The following is a 16,628-nucleotide window of genomic DNA, read 5'->3' as shown; positions in this document are numbered from 1 at the left end:
CCTGCCCCCCTCCCCCCTCCCCCCCCCCCCCCCCCCCCCCCCCCCCGCATCAACAAGTGCACATTACCCGAGATGCTCAAAAGAATAAGCTTGGTACCAACCCGAGAAACGCTGTGCCACTGCCTGTGGGCAGGGCTTGTGGAGTCACCAAGACCAAGCGCGGCGGGCAGTCTTAGAATAAGGTAGAGGAGAGATGGTGCAGCTTTCCTTTGCTGCTGCTGTTATTGTTGCTGTTGTAACTTGTTCTCAAATTAAGTTTTTTGTAAGTTATGTACATTTACAAGTTAGTGAGTGATCATAAAGTTTGTAAGTGATCTTAAGTGAAACCTTTTAAGTTTGATACAAGAATATGTGTATTAAAGTTAAGTTAAGTACAAACAAATATTTGTTAAACTTTTGAATAAAATATATTTTAAATTCTAACTGTCATTTACATTATTTGTTCCATTATTATTGAATCATTTCCATCATTTGTTTGATTATTAACACAACTTTTCAAGTAAACAAGAATCATTTCCATAATTTCTTCCAGTAACACAACACAACATTACGGAACAGGTCCAAACAGTAAACATGGTCCATGTGGGATAGTTGCCGCTGAGCCTTCAGGCAGCAGAGCGTTCACGGATGAGCTGCTGGCACAAGGCTCGAGCAATCGTTAAAGGGCCATGACAGCCCGCCCTTCTCCATTGTCATGCTCCAGATTCAGGTAGTTGCATGGCTTCCTCGTCCTCGTCCTCGTCACCGTCCTCATTATCTGCATCTTCCTCCTCGTCATCATCTTCCTCCTCATCATCAGCCACTCTCACCTCAGGTGGGTCTTCTCCTACCAGCTGCTGCTGCCTCATGATGGCTAAGTTATGCAGCATGCAGCACACAACAGTGAACTGACCGACAATCTCAGGGGAGTGTTGCAAGTAGCCTCCGGAATGGTCCAGGCGTCGGAAACGCTGTTCCAAGATGCCAATGGTCCGCTATTATGCTGCGTGTGCGACATGTTGTATTCCCGGTCAGCTTCCGCCTGGGTTATGTATAGAGGCGACATGAGCCAGGCGGCGAGGCCGTACTCTTTGTCTCCCAGTAGCCAGCTGTGCCCTTCTGCCTGCTGCCGAAACATGGCAGATAAAACGCTCTCGTGTAGGATGAATGCATCATGGGTGCTCCCAGGGTATCTTGCATCAACTGATATGATGCGATGCATGTCGTCACACACAAGTTGTACATTAATGGAGTGGAAACGTTTTCTGTTCCTGTACATCGCGGAATCCTCCGAAGGTGCTCGCAAGGCAATGTGGGCACAATCAATGCAGCCCTGTACCTTGGGGGAAGCCAGCAATCCTGGAGAAGCCCACAGCCCTGTCACGCATTGCTTGGGAGGTCATGGGGAACTTTATGTAGTCATTCCTCCGAGCATATAGTGCAGCAGTCACCTGCCGAATGCAGACATGTGTTACATGTTGAGAAATGGTGCCCAGTTGTAGCTTGGAAGGATCCGAATGCACAGAATGAAAGTGCAGCTGTAACCTTCACTTCAACTGACAAAGCAACCCTGACGCTTCTAGGTTGCAGGTCTGGTTTTACCAACTCACAGAGCTCAGTTACAACCTCTTTGTGGAAATGTAGCTTTCTGACACAGTTTTCAGGTGCAGGTGTCTTGATATATCCGACGTGGGTAAGGCCTCCTGCCCATCACCCTACATGTGATGATGTTGAATCAATTGTCGCCTCCGCAGCACCATGGTGCAAAAGGCTTGCAGTTTCTTAAACGATAAGGGGATATGGGGTTATGGGTATCGGGTAGGGAAGTGGAGTTGAGCCTATGATCAGATCAGCCATGATCTTATTGAATGGCGGAGCAGGCTCGAGGGGCCGTCTGGCCTACTCCTGTTCTTATTTCTTATGTTCTTATGTAAGGTATGACAATCAGCATTGCCCCCATGCTTAAATGTTACCTTTGCAAGAAGCTCAAAATGGCAGATAGGCGGACAAGGTTCCTTGTTCTCTGTCCCCACAGGTCTGTATGGACCACACCCAGGTCTGAGCAGGCGCAGTGATCGGGGACACCCCCCTCCCCCTCCCAAAACCAACCAGGCTACATTTGATGTGTAGGGCAGGCTTGTGATGCCTTCCACAGCCCTCCAACCCTCCCCCCCCCCCCCCCAGGCTTCTTTTGTAGCCGAGCCCCAAGCCCCTGTGACCGAGCGCAGGACCGATTCTGCCAGCCAAACGTTCCGAACCCCGAGCCCTGTTTGCAGATGTTCGGTGGTGGCGTGTCAGTTGAAAGAATGTGAAAAGTTACGAAATTCCATCAAACTTCCATTTACTGTGTTATAAGGTTAAAAAAAATTAATCTTCTTCACACCCTCCAAAACGTCACTGAAAAACAATATTGTCTTTCTGCACCGATTTTTCAATGTGCGCTACTTTTTCTTAACTCACCAGGTTTTTCGGCAGTGGACAGATACGCCGACCTCGGAGAGATTTCTTGGGGTAAACTTCCATAGTTGACAAAAACTGCCGCAGACATCGGGTTATGCCCCCATGACGCAAAAAAAACTAATGTTAAAAAAAATCGTAACTAACTCAGTTACGCTGGCACAGATTCCTTGGAGAAACTTTGATTTTTTTTAAACTTATGCCAAAAAAAGTGGTGTGTGCCAAAAAAATGCCACAAATCACCGGGGAAAATTGAGCCCTAAATTTTTGCAGCAATTTTCTAACCTTCCCTTACCTGTGGCTCCCTATGCTTTCCACTAACTGGAAAAGGCCAGCAAATGAATGGTCCCTGTGTTTCTGCCAATACCAATCTGAATGGAGATGCAGGGGAGCAGCTCAGAATAATTCCCCCTCGCTGTTATGCAGAAACACCTAGCTTCTCTGTGAGACTCTTGCTGCGATCGATAATTCACTGTTCGGATGATCTGGACACAGAAATCAGCTCCTGCCTACCTGCAGTGTGTTGTTTTTTTTTTGGTTTGACATGCTTTGCCAAACAGTTTCATTTTTAAGTTTAATTTTTCTTGTTTGAATAGTCTATTATGATTTAAGTTGCAATCTTGAAGCTTGGATTCAATTTCTGAAAGAATAATAATGAACTTGTCATATCTCACTAAGCCTTACTAAGCAGAAATCAATACTTGGGACTCCAGTTATTATTTCCATTTCCATCTTTTTGTTGTTTTAGGTCTCCCATCATTCCTGGCCAAGTAAGTGGGGAGTTAGCATGCTGTGAAATCTCTGCCAATCTCTGTAACTGCCTTGTGCGAGTGTGCCCCAAAGTGATCCACTCTGTCGTTCCTCCCACCCCCGTGGAGAGGTACATACCCACCATTCAGCACTTGCTGCTCAGCTGAGACTGGACCTGTGCCCTGCAGAGAGCACAGTGGTCTCTTACAGTTCTATGTAGGAACATTATATAATGATTATACACAAGATATTTATTTTATATTTATATCAAATCATAAACAAGATTAACTCCAAGCTTGACTTTACATTGGATATGAATTGTTTGCACGGCAAAGCTTACTTATCCTCAACTGATTGTATCAACCAAAAAAATGTCTAAAGAAAAGGCCTTTGGACACAGCTTTTGTTTTTCCACAATGTATGGTTCGTCCTGTATTGGACCTGCACCCCACTTATTTAACCTTCCGAGGGAATGTTCTGCAAAATGTACTTTTCAATTCTCTTTCCCCCACCCCCCCGCCCCCCCCCCCATCCACTTCCACTTCCACTTCCACTTCCACACAAAAACAAGCGAAACGCCAGAATATTCATCCCCACACCCCACATCTCCAGTTTAAGTCCGGGCTAGTTGTTTTCCACAGGTGCTATTTCTTTGGTTGCAGCAGGACAGGATCCATTGTGCACCATGGAGTATTTGAATATCTAGATCCATGTTTATTTTGGTAACTTTCAATCCCATTTACTTTTTGCATTAGTTAATCGACATATCACTGGTAGCTTTTAGTTGAAGAATATAAATTCCTTTTCATCTTTACAGTCAATGAAGTGCTTTTGAAATGTCGTCAATGTTATAATTTAGGGAAATACGGCAGCCAATTTACGGACAGCAAAGTCCCGAAAACAGCACTGAGATAATCTGTTTTAGTGATGTTGATTCAAAGATAAATATTGGCCAGGACATCAGGGAAAACTCCGCTGCTCTTCTTAAAAATAGTGCCATGAGCTCTTTTACATCTACCTGAGTGGGCAGACAGGGCCTCGGTTTAACATCTCATCCAAAAGATGGCACCTCCAACAATGCAGAACTCCCTCAATACTGCACTGAAGTGTCAACCTAGATTGTGTGCTCAAGTCTTGAGAGTGGGATTTTTCCATATAACTAGAGGGGCATCACTACCAATACAGTAATAGAACAGAAATAAATTGAGATTTGGGTAAAAATCTACTTATATGGGCCCAAATTTGGCCCGCCCGTTTTTTTCGGCACACTCATCGGAGATGCACCGACTTCCGAGGGTGAAAATGGCGCCAAAACGATCTCCCCGGATTCTGCCGTTCTGTGGCTTCTCCCATGGTTTGGCACGACGTGGTCTGTCCATTAGGGGGCGGAGCTAGGGCCCTGGGCGAAAAACAGTGCCGGCAGCTCAACGCATGCGCACTGGAGGTTTCGCGCATGCTTCAGTAGCTCCTGCCCCCAGCCGGAGAGTCCTCGGGGAGAGACGTCGTCGGAGAGAAGTCCTGGAAGTCGTCGGAGAGAAGTCCTCGGAGAATCCTCGAGAGAGAGAGTCGGAGTCGTAGAGGAGTTGGAGTCGACCCACTGACTTCCCAGGCCGAGTTAGGAAAGTAGGACTTAAGTTTTATTTTTTATTTATTATTGATGGTTTTTATGCTTCTTGAATGTTGTGAAGGTGTTTAGTGCTTTGCAAGGTTCTCTCACTTCCCTTCTTCCCCCCCCCCACCCCCCGCCATCTCTGGTTACCTGCGCTGATTTCTTAACTCTCCGCAAGAGTTTTCTGTGCGGCCACAAGTGGCCACATACGCTGGCCTAATTAGTTTGGAACAACTATTAGCTGTGCAAACTGGCTTAAATGGCCAAAATGGGCATAGGTGGCTGGTAACGCCCCCTTTTGGAAAAAAAAAACTAAACTAAAAAAAATCCTAACTAACTCACTTGCACTGGCACAAATTAAATGTGCAGAATGGGGATTTTTAAGATACTCCAGAAAAATCAAGTTGCTCCAAAAAAAACGGAGCAACTCCTGGGAAAATTTGGGCCCATGATTTCAGTGATTTCTAGAAGACCCTGCCCATAACATGTATCTAAGAATCATGTCGAAGAGCAAGTTATATTGAAGGATTTATAAGCCATGTGCTTCATATCAGAGTATGTGGGGAAACATTATTTCCATTTTGTTATAAATAAGAAAATATAGATTTTTAATTTGACAATTAAAATTTTGAAATCGTGGAGCTATGCTAATTCATGCCACATAGTTTCAATAATTCATTCACTGCCTGTCAAACAAGTAACACTATCTAGATTTTCTGCTCATGGACAAGGAACAGGCAATAAATCAAGCCTCATGTAAACGTGTATACGGGCTGGATTTTCGCCGATTTTGCGACCGGGTTTTCTCCGCGATTTGACCCTCTGCGGCGAAAACTCAGTCGGCGGGATCCTCTTTGCGGCAACGTTTTCAAGTACTGCCAGGGAGAGGTGTGCCGATGTGAAATGGCGTGCAACACCACGGATTGCGTTACCGTTGTACTTTCAGCACTCTCCCGACCCGTACACTGCGCCCAGAGTACCGACAGGGTCAAGCCTATCGGTGCAGCCCTGCCAGCAGCGGTAAGTATGACTAAAGTTGTCGAAATCTTCGTGCAACGCCAACTTTACTGATGGCGCAGACGTAAAGGCCGAAAGTTAGTCCTAAAAACGGTAGCGCAGCGTAATTTTGGTGTAAAATTACCATTTTCGGCTAGGCCATAATATGCTATATTAAATTTAGTGATTTTTAAGCAGGTTTTTGATACCATGAATTTCCTTTACTTGCACCTTATGCTTAAAACCCCAAAATACAGAAGGATCAGGAAGTCCCACTTTCATGTTTTATTCGTACTGAAATCATTTGAATTGTGTCAGGTAAATTCAGCAATGCTTATTGATTGAACAGCTATTGTCAGTATGAATTAAATCATCAATGTTAAATGCACCTCAAAAAGAATAACATTGAGACAGAGTGGGTTTTTTTCTGAAATTTGTAGCTTTTGGCAAGAGTAAGCATCCAAGATGACTTCTGATCTTGGTAACTATAGTCGTTTGATTTTAATACTAAAAATCATCATTATGTTTTGGTCTCTGGGGTGTCGATGAACGCAATGTAATCCATTCTTTGCAAAATAAGCCATTGTAATTTACAAAAAATGCTCATCGAGGCTTGTTAAAATGCTCTATACATCCAGCACTCAAACATGTCATTGAAATCTCATGGGCATCTAACGAAGTTGAAATAAGGTCATTGGTAAGCTCATTTTTGCAACCGTACATGCAATTTAGGCTCTCGATCTTCAACAGTACATTACTGTATTGGGAAGGATGAGAAAGATTTGCAAAGATGATTCAAGGTCTTGGGTTATGAAGAGCAACTCACAGACCCCAACTCGTTATTAATTGAAGAAAAGAGAATGATAAAAGGCAAGATGCAAGTGTTTTAAGGACATGCTTATTTGTACTGCAAAAATGGCCACCATGCTCCACCCTTTGTTTATGATTGGTCCTCTTGGAAGATAAGCCACACCCTGAAGTTTCACAGGAATGTGTAACCGGAACCACTCATCCCAAGGTCTCACTGACTTGGCAAATTGTAACTCGATCCACTTTGACTTACTGAAGTGACAGAGGACCGAGCTCCTCAGAAAAGACAGCAAGGGTCAGCCAAAGTCCTGTACCCCAGTCCAAGTGTATGCCTCCCCCAGCCGAAGTGCCTCACCCTAGTCGAAGTACATCCCTCCCGAGCCGAACTGCCTTAACCCAGTCCGTGCATGCCTCCCCCAGCCAAATTGCCTTACTTCAGCGAAAGTGCATTCCGCCCCCCCCCCATCACACCACCATAGATGGAGCAGACATTGTGTACGGATTGTTAACTGGTTTATTGGGTATGAAGTGAATAGTGACAGTGTCGAGACTTCTGGATATCATCTATTCCAACGATGTCCCTTCTAGGGGGTTGGAAAAATGTGATCCATCTTCCCTGAGTTCCCTCTCTCCCCTTCATTCTCACCCGCACCCATGTCTCTCCCCCCCACATCCCCCACCCGTGTCTCTCCCCCCGACATCCCCCACCCGTGTCTCTCCCCCCCACATCCCCCACCTGTGTCTCTCCCCCCCACATCCCCCACCCGTGTCTCTCCCCCCCACATCCCCCACCCGTGTCTCTCCCCCCCACATCACCCACCCGTGTCTCTCGCCACTCCCCACCCATGTCTCTCGCCCCCCCCCACCCGTGTCTCTCGCCCCCCCCCCCAACCCATGTCTCTCGACCCCCCGCCACCTGTATCTCTCGCCCCCCCCACCCGTGTCTCTCTCCCCCACCCGTGTCTCTTCCCCCCCCCCCCCTCACCTGTGTCTCCCCCACCCCCGCCCCCTCACCCGTGTCTCTTCCCCCCCCCCCCCCTCCCACCGGTGACTCTCTCTCCCGCCCACATCCCCCACTCGTGTTTCCACCCCCCCTCCACCGCACCCGTGTCACTAGCCCCCCATCCGTGTCTCTCGCCGCGCCCCCCACCCGTGTCTCCCCGCCCGTCTCTCCCCCTCCACCCCCACCCGTCTCTCCCCCTCCATAGAAACATAGAAAATAGGTGCAGGAGTAGGCCTTTCGGCCTTTCGAGCCTGCACCAACATTCAATGAGTTCATGGCTGAACATGCAACTTCAGTACCCCATTCCTGCTTTCTTGCCATACCCCTTGATCCCCCTAGTAGTAAGGACTACATCTAACTCCTTTTTGAATATATTTAGTGAATTGGCCTCAACAACTTTCTGTGGTAGAGAATTCCACAGATTCACCACTCTCTGGGTAAAGAAATTTCTTCTCATCTCGGTCCTAAATGGCTTACCCTTTATCCTTAGACTGTGACCCTTGGTTCTGGACTTCCCCAACATTGGGAACATTCTTCCTGCATCTAACCTGTCTAAACCCGTCAGAATTTTGAACATTTCTATGAGATCCCCTCTCATTCTTCTGAACTCCAGTGAATACAAGCCCAGTTGATCCAGTCTTTCTTGATATGTCAGTCCTGCCATCCCGGAAATCAGTCTGGTGAACCTTCGCTGCACTCCCTCAACAGCAAGAATGTCCTTCCTCAAGTTAGGAGACCAAAACTGTACACAATACTCCAGGTGTGGCCTCACCAAGGCCCTGTACAACTGTAGTAACACCTCCCTGCCCCTGTACTCAAATCCCCTCGCTATGAAGGTCAACATGCCATTTGCTTTCTTAACCGCCTGCTGTACCTGCATGCCAACCTTCAATGACTGATGTACCATGACACCCAGGTCTCGTTGCACCTCCCCTTTTCCTAATCTGTCACCATTCAGATAATAGTCTGTCTCTCTGTTTTTACCACCAAAGTAGATAACCTCACATTTATCCACATTATACTTCATCTGCCATGCATTTGCCCACTCACCTAACCTATCCAAGTCGCTCTGCAGCCTCATAGCAACCTCCTCGCAGCTCACACTGCCACCCAACTTAGTGTCATCCGCAAATTTGGAGATACTGCATTTAATCCCCTCGTCTAAATCATTAATGTACAGTGTAAACAGCTGGGGCCCCAGCACAGAACATAGAAACATAGAAAATAGGTGCAGGAGTCGGCCATTCGGCCCTTCTAGCCTGCACCGCCATTCAATGAGTTCATGGCTGAACATTCAACTTCAGTACCCCATTCCTGCTTTCTCGCCATACCCCTTGATCCCCCTAGTAGTAAGGACCTCATCTAACTCCTTTTTGAATATATTTAGTGAATTGGCCTCAACAACTTTCTGTGGTACCTTGCGGTACCCCACTAGTCACTGCCTGCCATTCTGAAAAGTACCCATTTACTCCTACTCTTTTCTTCCTGTCTGCCAACCAGTTCTCAATTCATGTCAGCACACTACCCCCAATCCCATGTGCTTTAACTTTGCACATTAATCTCTTGTGTGGGACCTTGTCGAAAGCCTTCTGAAAGTCCAAATACATCACATCAGCTGGTTCTCCCTTGTCCACTCTACTGGAAACATCCTCAAAAAATTCCAGAAGATTTGTCAAGCATGATTTCCCTTTCACATGTCACCTCTTTCCAAATGCACTGCTATGACATCCTTAATAATTGATTCCATCATTTTACCCACTACCGATGTCAGGCTGACCGGTCTATAATTCCCTATTTTCTCTCCCTCCTTTTTTAAAAAGTGGGGTTACATTGGCTACCCTCCACTCCATAGGAACTGATCCAGAGTCTATGGAATGTTGCAAAATGACTGTCAATGCATCCGCTATTTCCAAGGCCACCTCCTTAAGTACTCTGGGATGCAGACCATCAGGCTCTGCGAATTTATCGGCCTTCAATCCCATCAATTTCCCCCAACATAATTTCCTGACTAATAAGGATTTCCTTCAGTTCCTCCTTCTTACTAGACCCTCTGACCCCTTTTATATCCGGAAGGTTGTTTGTGTCCTCCTTAGTGAATACCGAACCAAAGTACTTGTTCAATTGGTCAGCCATTTCTTTGTTCCCCGTTATGACTTCCCCTGAGTCTGACTGCAGGGGACCTACGTTTGTCTTTACTAACCTTTTTCTCTTTACATATCTATAGAAACTTTTGCAGTCCATCTTAATGTTCCCTGCAAGCTTCTTCTCGTACTCCATTTTCCCTGCCCTAATCAAACCCTTTGTCCTCCTCTGCTGAGTTCTAAATTTCTCCCAGTCCCCGGGTTCACTGCTATTTCTGGCCAATTTGTATGCCACTTCCTTGGCTTTAATACTATCCCTGACTTCCCTTGATAGCCACGGTTGAGCCACCTTCCCTTTTTTATTTTTACGCCAGACAGGGATGTACAATTGTTGTAGTTCATCCATGCGGTCTCTAAATTTCTGCCATTGCCCATCCATTGTCAACCCCTTAAGTATCATTCGCCAATCTATCCTAGCCAATTCACGCCTCATACCTTCAAAGTTACCCTTCTTTAAGTTCTGGACCATGGTCTCTGAATTAACTGTTTCATTCTCCATCCTAATGCAGAATTCCACCATATTCCCCAAGGGGCCTCGCACAACGAGATTGCTAATTAATCCTCTCTCATTACACAACACCCAGTCTAAGATGACCTCCCCCCTAGTTGGTTCCTCGACATATTGGTCTCGAAAACTATCCCTTATGTACTCCAGAAAATCCTCCGCCACCGTATTGCTTCCAGTTTGGCTAGCCCAATCTCTATGCATATTAAAGTCACCCATGGTAACTGCTGCACCTTTATTGCATGCACCCCTAATTTCCTGTTTGATGCCCTCCCCAACATCACTACTACTGTTTGGAGGTCTGTACACAACTCCCACTAACGTTTTTTGCCCTTTGATGTTCTGCAGCTCTACCCATATAGATTCCACATCATCCAAGCTAATGTCCTTCCTAATTATTGCATTAATCTCCTCTTTAACCAGCAATGCCACCCCACCTCCTTTTCTTTTTATTCTATCCTTCCTGAATGTTGAATACCCATGGATGTTGAGTTCCCAGCCCTGATCATCCTGGAGCCACGTCTCTGTAATCCCAATCACATCATATCTGTTAACATCTATTTGCATAGATAATCATCCACCTTATTACGGATACTCCTTGCATTAAGACACAAAGCCTTCAGGCTTGTTTTTTTAACATCCTTTGTCGTTTTAGAATTATGATGTAGTGTGGCCCTTTTTGTTTCTTGCCTTTGTTTACTCGGCCTTCCACTATTGCTTTTTACTTTTCTACCATCTGTTTCGGACTCTATATTACTTCGCCCTGTCTCGCTGCATAGGTTCCCATCTCCCTGCCATATTAGTTTAAACACTCCCGAACTGCATTCGCAAATGTTACCCCTCGGACATCAGTTCCAGTCCTGCCCAAGTGCAGACCGTCCCTTTTTGTACAGGTCCCACTTCCCCCAGAACTGGTTCCAATGTCCCAGAAATTTGAATCCCTCCCTCTTGCACCACTGCTCAAGCCATGTGTTTATTCTAACTATCCTGCTCCCTCTACTCTGATTAGCACATGGCACTGGTAGCAATCCAGAGATTACTACCTTTGAGGTTCTACTTTTTAATTTAACTCCTAGCTTCCTAAATTCAGCTTGTAGGACCTCATCCCGCTTCTTACCTATATCGTTGGTACTTACATGTACCACGACAACTGGCTGTTCACCCTCCCTCTCCAAAATGCTCTGCAGCCGCTCCAAGACATCCTTGACCCTTGCACCAGGGAGGCAACATACCATCCTGGAGTCTCGATTGCTGCCGCAGAAACTCCTATCTATTCCACTTACAATAGAGTCCCCGATCACTATAGCTCTCCCACTCTTTTTCCCGCCCTTCTGTGCAGCAGAGCCACCCATGGTGCCATGAACCTGACTGCTGGTGCCTTCCCCTGGTAAATCATCTCCCCCAACAGTATCCAAAACGGTATCCACCCCTCACCCGTCTCTCCCTTCACCCCTCACCCGTCTCCCCCTTCACCCCTTCACCCGTCTCCCCCTTCACCCGTCACCCGTCACCCGTCACCCGTCACCCGTCACCCGTCACCCGTCACCCGTCACCCGTCACCCGTCTCCCCTTCACCCGTCTCCCCCTCCACCCCTCACCCGTCTCCCCCTCCACCCCTCACCCATCTCCCCCTCCACCCTCACCCGTCTCTCCCCCCCTCCCCACCACCAGTGTCTCCCCCCCCCCCCACCACCAGTGTCTCCCCCCTCCCCACTACCAGTGTCTCCCCCATCCCCTCCTCCAGTCCACCCGCCGCGCCCGTCTCCCCCCCGCCCCGCCCCTGTCTCCCCCAGCCCCGCCCCTGTCTCCCCCCGCCCCGCCCCTGTCTCCCCCCGCCCCGCCCCTGTCTCCCCCGCCCCTGTCTCCCCCCCGCCCCGCCCCTGTCTCCCCCCCGCCCCGCCCCTGTCTCCCCCCCGCCCCGCCCCGGTCTCCCCCCCCCGCCCCTGTCTCCCCCCCGCCCCACCCCTGTCTCTCCCCCGCCCAGCCCCTGTCTCTCCCCCGGCCCCGCCCCTGTCTCCCCCCCCCAGGCCCCGCCACTGTCTCCCCCCCCCCCCCCCCAGGCCCTGCCCCTGTCTCCCCCCCAGCCCCCGCCCTTGTCCTCCCCCCCCCCCCCCCAGCCCCCACCCTTGTCTCCCCCCAGGCCCCGCCTCTGTCTCCCCCCCCCAGGCCCCGCCCCTGTCTCCCCCCCCAGGCCCCGCCACTGTCTTCCCCCCCCCCCAGGCCCTGCCCCTGTCTCCCTCCCCAGCCCCCGCCCTTGTCTCCCTCCCCAGGCCCCGCTCCTGTCTCCCCCCCCAGGCCCCGCCCCTGTCTCCCCCCCAGGCCCCGCCCCTGTCTTCCCCCCCCCCCAAGCCCCGTCCCTGTCTCCCCCCCAAGCCCCGCCCCTGTCTCCCCCCCAAGCCCCGCCAATGTCTCCCCCCAAGCCCCGCCCCTGTCTCGCCCCAAGCACCCCCCCCCCCGTGTCTCTCCACCTACCCCCCACCATCCGTGTCTCCCTCACCCAGCCTCTTCTCCTCTCCCCTCCCCAGCCTCTCTGACTTCACCGCCCCCCAGCCTCTCTGACTTTCCCCCACGCCCAGCCCTCTCCCCCCCCTCGGCCCTATGGCCACTGTCCTCGGTCCCCCGAGAGGGATCGGAGCAGCGGATAGAGAGGTGGGGTGCGGGGGGAAGAGAGGCGGCGGGCGAGAGAGAGTCTGGGCCTAGTGAGTCCTTGTGAACCAGCGGTGGAAGAGAGTCGGGGCCCCTGGTCCTGCTTCTTGGCACCACATGGAGGGAATGATTCGGTGCAGCTTGACAGGGCAGAGCTTGTCGCATGCCTGTCAAAAAACTGCAGTATGGGGGTGGTGGGGGGCTGGACAGACACATGTCTGTCAAAAAAGTGCAGAAATATAGTTACCATTATATTTTTATTGCAGAAAGATGTGATTAATGCGATTGAACCAGGGTCTTTAATTTGGCCCGTGAGCACAAATCTAGAAGATCTAATATAAAATTTTTCAAGCTGAATGTCTGGAATAGGTTCCCAGCAAAAACAAATAATATGTCAATTAACATTTTTAAGAGTCAGGTAGATAGCTGTTTATGAATTAAAGTGAGGGTTTAAGCATAAGCACAGAGATCAATGAGTGCTGTATTGGTTCCTGAGTGTTGAGAAATTGGAAATGATATGCCAAGAAAAGTAACTGGCCAAGGCTATATAAAAGAAAGAGAAGAACGAACTTGCATTGATATGATGTCTTTCACGACCTCAAAGTCCCAAAGCACTTTACAGACAATTAAATACTTTGAAGTGTTGTCATTGTTGTAATGTAACCAATTTGCTAAATCTGGAAGTTGCTGTTGAGTGTGCTATTCAACGGTTAACAATGGGTTACTAAAGGTTTCTGAGAGCATTTTCGTATGCTCGTTAACACCCGACATTGCTATTACAAGCTGTATGTACAAATTCTGTGAGCTCTGGCCTGCACAGTGTGCTGGCCAATGCTATGGGGCCAATTAGGCAGTTGAGCAGCAATTAATGCTGAGGGAGCTATTTAAAACCCTGCATGTGCACAGAGGAGAACGGGCCAGGGGTTACCACATATACATTAAAAATAGATAGATGAATCTTCTCCAATATGGGCTTCAATTATTATATATAAAAAATTGTACTACAATGTCACCTTTCAGAACTCAAAAAAAGCATGAAATGTGAAAATGCCATTTGGCCCATCAAGCCTGTTCCTTCCACAGACCCATTACAATCTACCATATCATGAATTTTGCCCACCCATTTAATCTTCCAAAGAAAGGTTCTACAAAGACAAAGCCCAAGATACTTATTTAATTTTGCATCCTACATTATAATCTAGAAATTACTGTCAGTGTAAACCATTGGTGATTGCACAATAGTGGCCAGCAATTTCAGGGGAATATGAAATTTTCTGATATGGTCATACCAGTATCTATCTCCTGTCTAGGTATTGAAAATGTAATTGTAGGTTAACTGTGGGGCACTGTAATTTTCACTACTTGATTATTAGAAAATGTGATAAGTACTTGCAACCTAACAGGTTAATGTACTGATTGTACAGATGACAAGGATCGCAAAATTGGGGGATGAAGCCTTAAACACAGTTGGCATCCACGCGTGATTTCCATCCAGTTACTTTTTGCGTGCTAGGTAGCTTGCACATATTTTTTGTTGTAGCCTGATTAAACCTTCAGATTATATGCAACAATATCCAAATAAACATCTGACGTCCCAGTTTATACACTGTGATCGCACTTTTCCCCTACAAAGCCTATTTTGAGTAGATCCCTTAAAGTCGTACAGGCTTTGGATTTCTTTTGGTAGCAATGAACCTTTTTAATATTGTGCTTTCGTTAAGATTTTTTCAGCATTTCTTAAAGTTTTATCAAAATGAATTTGTGAAATTAGGTTTTGGGGATAATTTGTATTTATGTATTACCGTAAGTTTGGTTTTAAATGTTTCAATCAATAGTCTAAGTTGTTCTTCTAGTGATAATCTTTAGTCTATGCCCCTTTTACTGGTTTTCCAATCAGCGGGAAATTCACTATAACCTTCCTAAAATCTTTCATTCAGTTGAAAACTCCTTTTCAACCTCTATCTATTTTTTTCAGCCTTTCTTCAGTCCAGCTCACAGCTGAAACAGAAAATCTCTCCTTTTATCTTTACCAAGACTGTTGCCATGATTTTCAGTTTAGTCTCATTTTAATAAAGGGGTTGGGTACCTGACCTATATTGAGTCCAGCACTGATAGCTTGCCAGAGGTGAAGAGAAATGGCACACACTTAATCGGCATTGTTAAGTTCCTTCATTATTTTAGAGGATTGACTCATGTTCCCTTTATGTTTAATATATATTTCCCTTTATAATTCATTTGAAAGCAAAGTTCATTTAATAAATGCATTTTTGATGGTTACTTCTTTTTATTAAGCTTCCTAATAGAACCAGTCAGCATCAACCAAGTGGAAATATGAATAGCAGCTTTCTGTCAAGCTTTCCAGGATATTAAAGAAAGAATAAAGAAAAAACTTGCACATTTTGCATCTTCAGGACATCTCAAAACACTTCATGGCAAATGAATAGCTTTTTAAAAGTGCGGTCACTATTGTCTTTTGGGAAAAATGCAGCAGTCAATTTGCACACGGCAAGGTCGCACAAACAGTAAAATAAATAACCAGTTTTGCCGGTGTTGATAAATACTGGCCAGAACACTGGGAGAACTCCTCTACGCTTTTTGATAGTGCCATGGAATCTTTTACGTCCACCTGAACAGGAAGGCAAGACATTGGCTTAATGCTCATCTGTCTGATCCCTCAGAATTGCGCTAAAATGTTTGGACACAAAGGGAATCAAGGGATATGGCAGGAAAGTGGAGTCGAGGTAAAAGATTAGCCATGATCTTATTGAATACGGAGCAGGCTCAAGGGGCAATATGGCCTACTCCTGCTCCTATTTCTTACGTTCTTATGATTGCACTTCAAATATTCAAAACTTTAATTTACTTTCAAAACTGAGAAACAGAAGTCTATGAAATCATGACAAAGCATTGGTCATCATCATAGGCAGTCCCTCGAAACGAGGATGACTTGATTCAACGCCAAAAAAGGATGAGTTCACAGGTGTTTCAATGAAGGACCTAATATTCCAGGTCCTGAACTACATATTAAAGGGTGGAAGATTCCTGTGCGTGGATTTTTTTAATATGTGGTTGCCGTTGCACACCAGCCACCACATGGGCTTGACTGAACTCGGTCCTGACCCAGTGGCGACTGGAGACCTGCTCTGCTGCATGGCAATAGTGCGCACACATATCGTATTGTGGACTGGCCCGTGCTGCCCCTGGGCCCTCGCCTCTTCTGGCCCCGAACTCACGCCTCTCCTGGCCCCGATCACGTCGCTCTACGATCACTCGCCGCTCCTTCGTCCCGACCTTGCCGCTCCTGCTGTACCTGCCCACGCTCCAATCAGTGACCTGGATCTTGATGATGTCCAATCCAGTCGCCCTCTTCGCTGCCGTCGCCCTCCTGCACCAGCTCGCGCTGTACCTTGCAGTGGCATGGCCGCCACGCTGCCCATGGCCGCCGCTCCTTTTATGGCCCCGACCTGCTGCTGGTGGTCTCTCGCAGGTCGGGGCCTCCACGCTGCCCATGGCCCCGACCTGCTGCTGGTGGTCTCTCGCAGGTCGGGGCCTCCACGCTGCCCATGGCCGCCGCTCCTTTTATGGCCCCGACCTGCTGCTGGTGGTCTCTCGCAGGTCGGGGCCTCCACGCTGCCCATGGCCGTACACTGACATCGCTAGCATAACACAAATTTGTTCCAGGACGCTAAGTTATTGCAAATACGTTATCCACATAGCTATTTGTATTCTAAA

General features: G+C 47.6%; 1 protein-coding gene across 2 annotated transcripts in view; it reads left to right on the top strand.

Annotated features, from left to right (window-relative positions):
• srpx (sushi-repeat containing protein X-linked) overlaps positions 1–16,628 on the top strand; it is a 175,445-nt gene that overhangs the window by 125,726 nt on the left and 33,091 nt on the right. The window lies entirely within an intron of this gene.

Source organism: Pristiophorus japonicus, chromosome 11, assembly GCF_044704955.1.
Source record: "Pristiophorus japonicus isolate sPriJap1 chromosome 11, sPriJap1.hap1, whole genome shotgun sequence".
Taxonomy (NCBI): Eukaryota; Metazoa; Chordata; class Chondrichthyes; family Pristiophoridae; genus Pristiophorus; species Pristiophorus japonicus.
The sequence above is the reverse complement of the archived record's forward strand: the minus strand, read 5'-3'. Positions and strand labels throughout refer to the sequence as shown.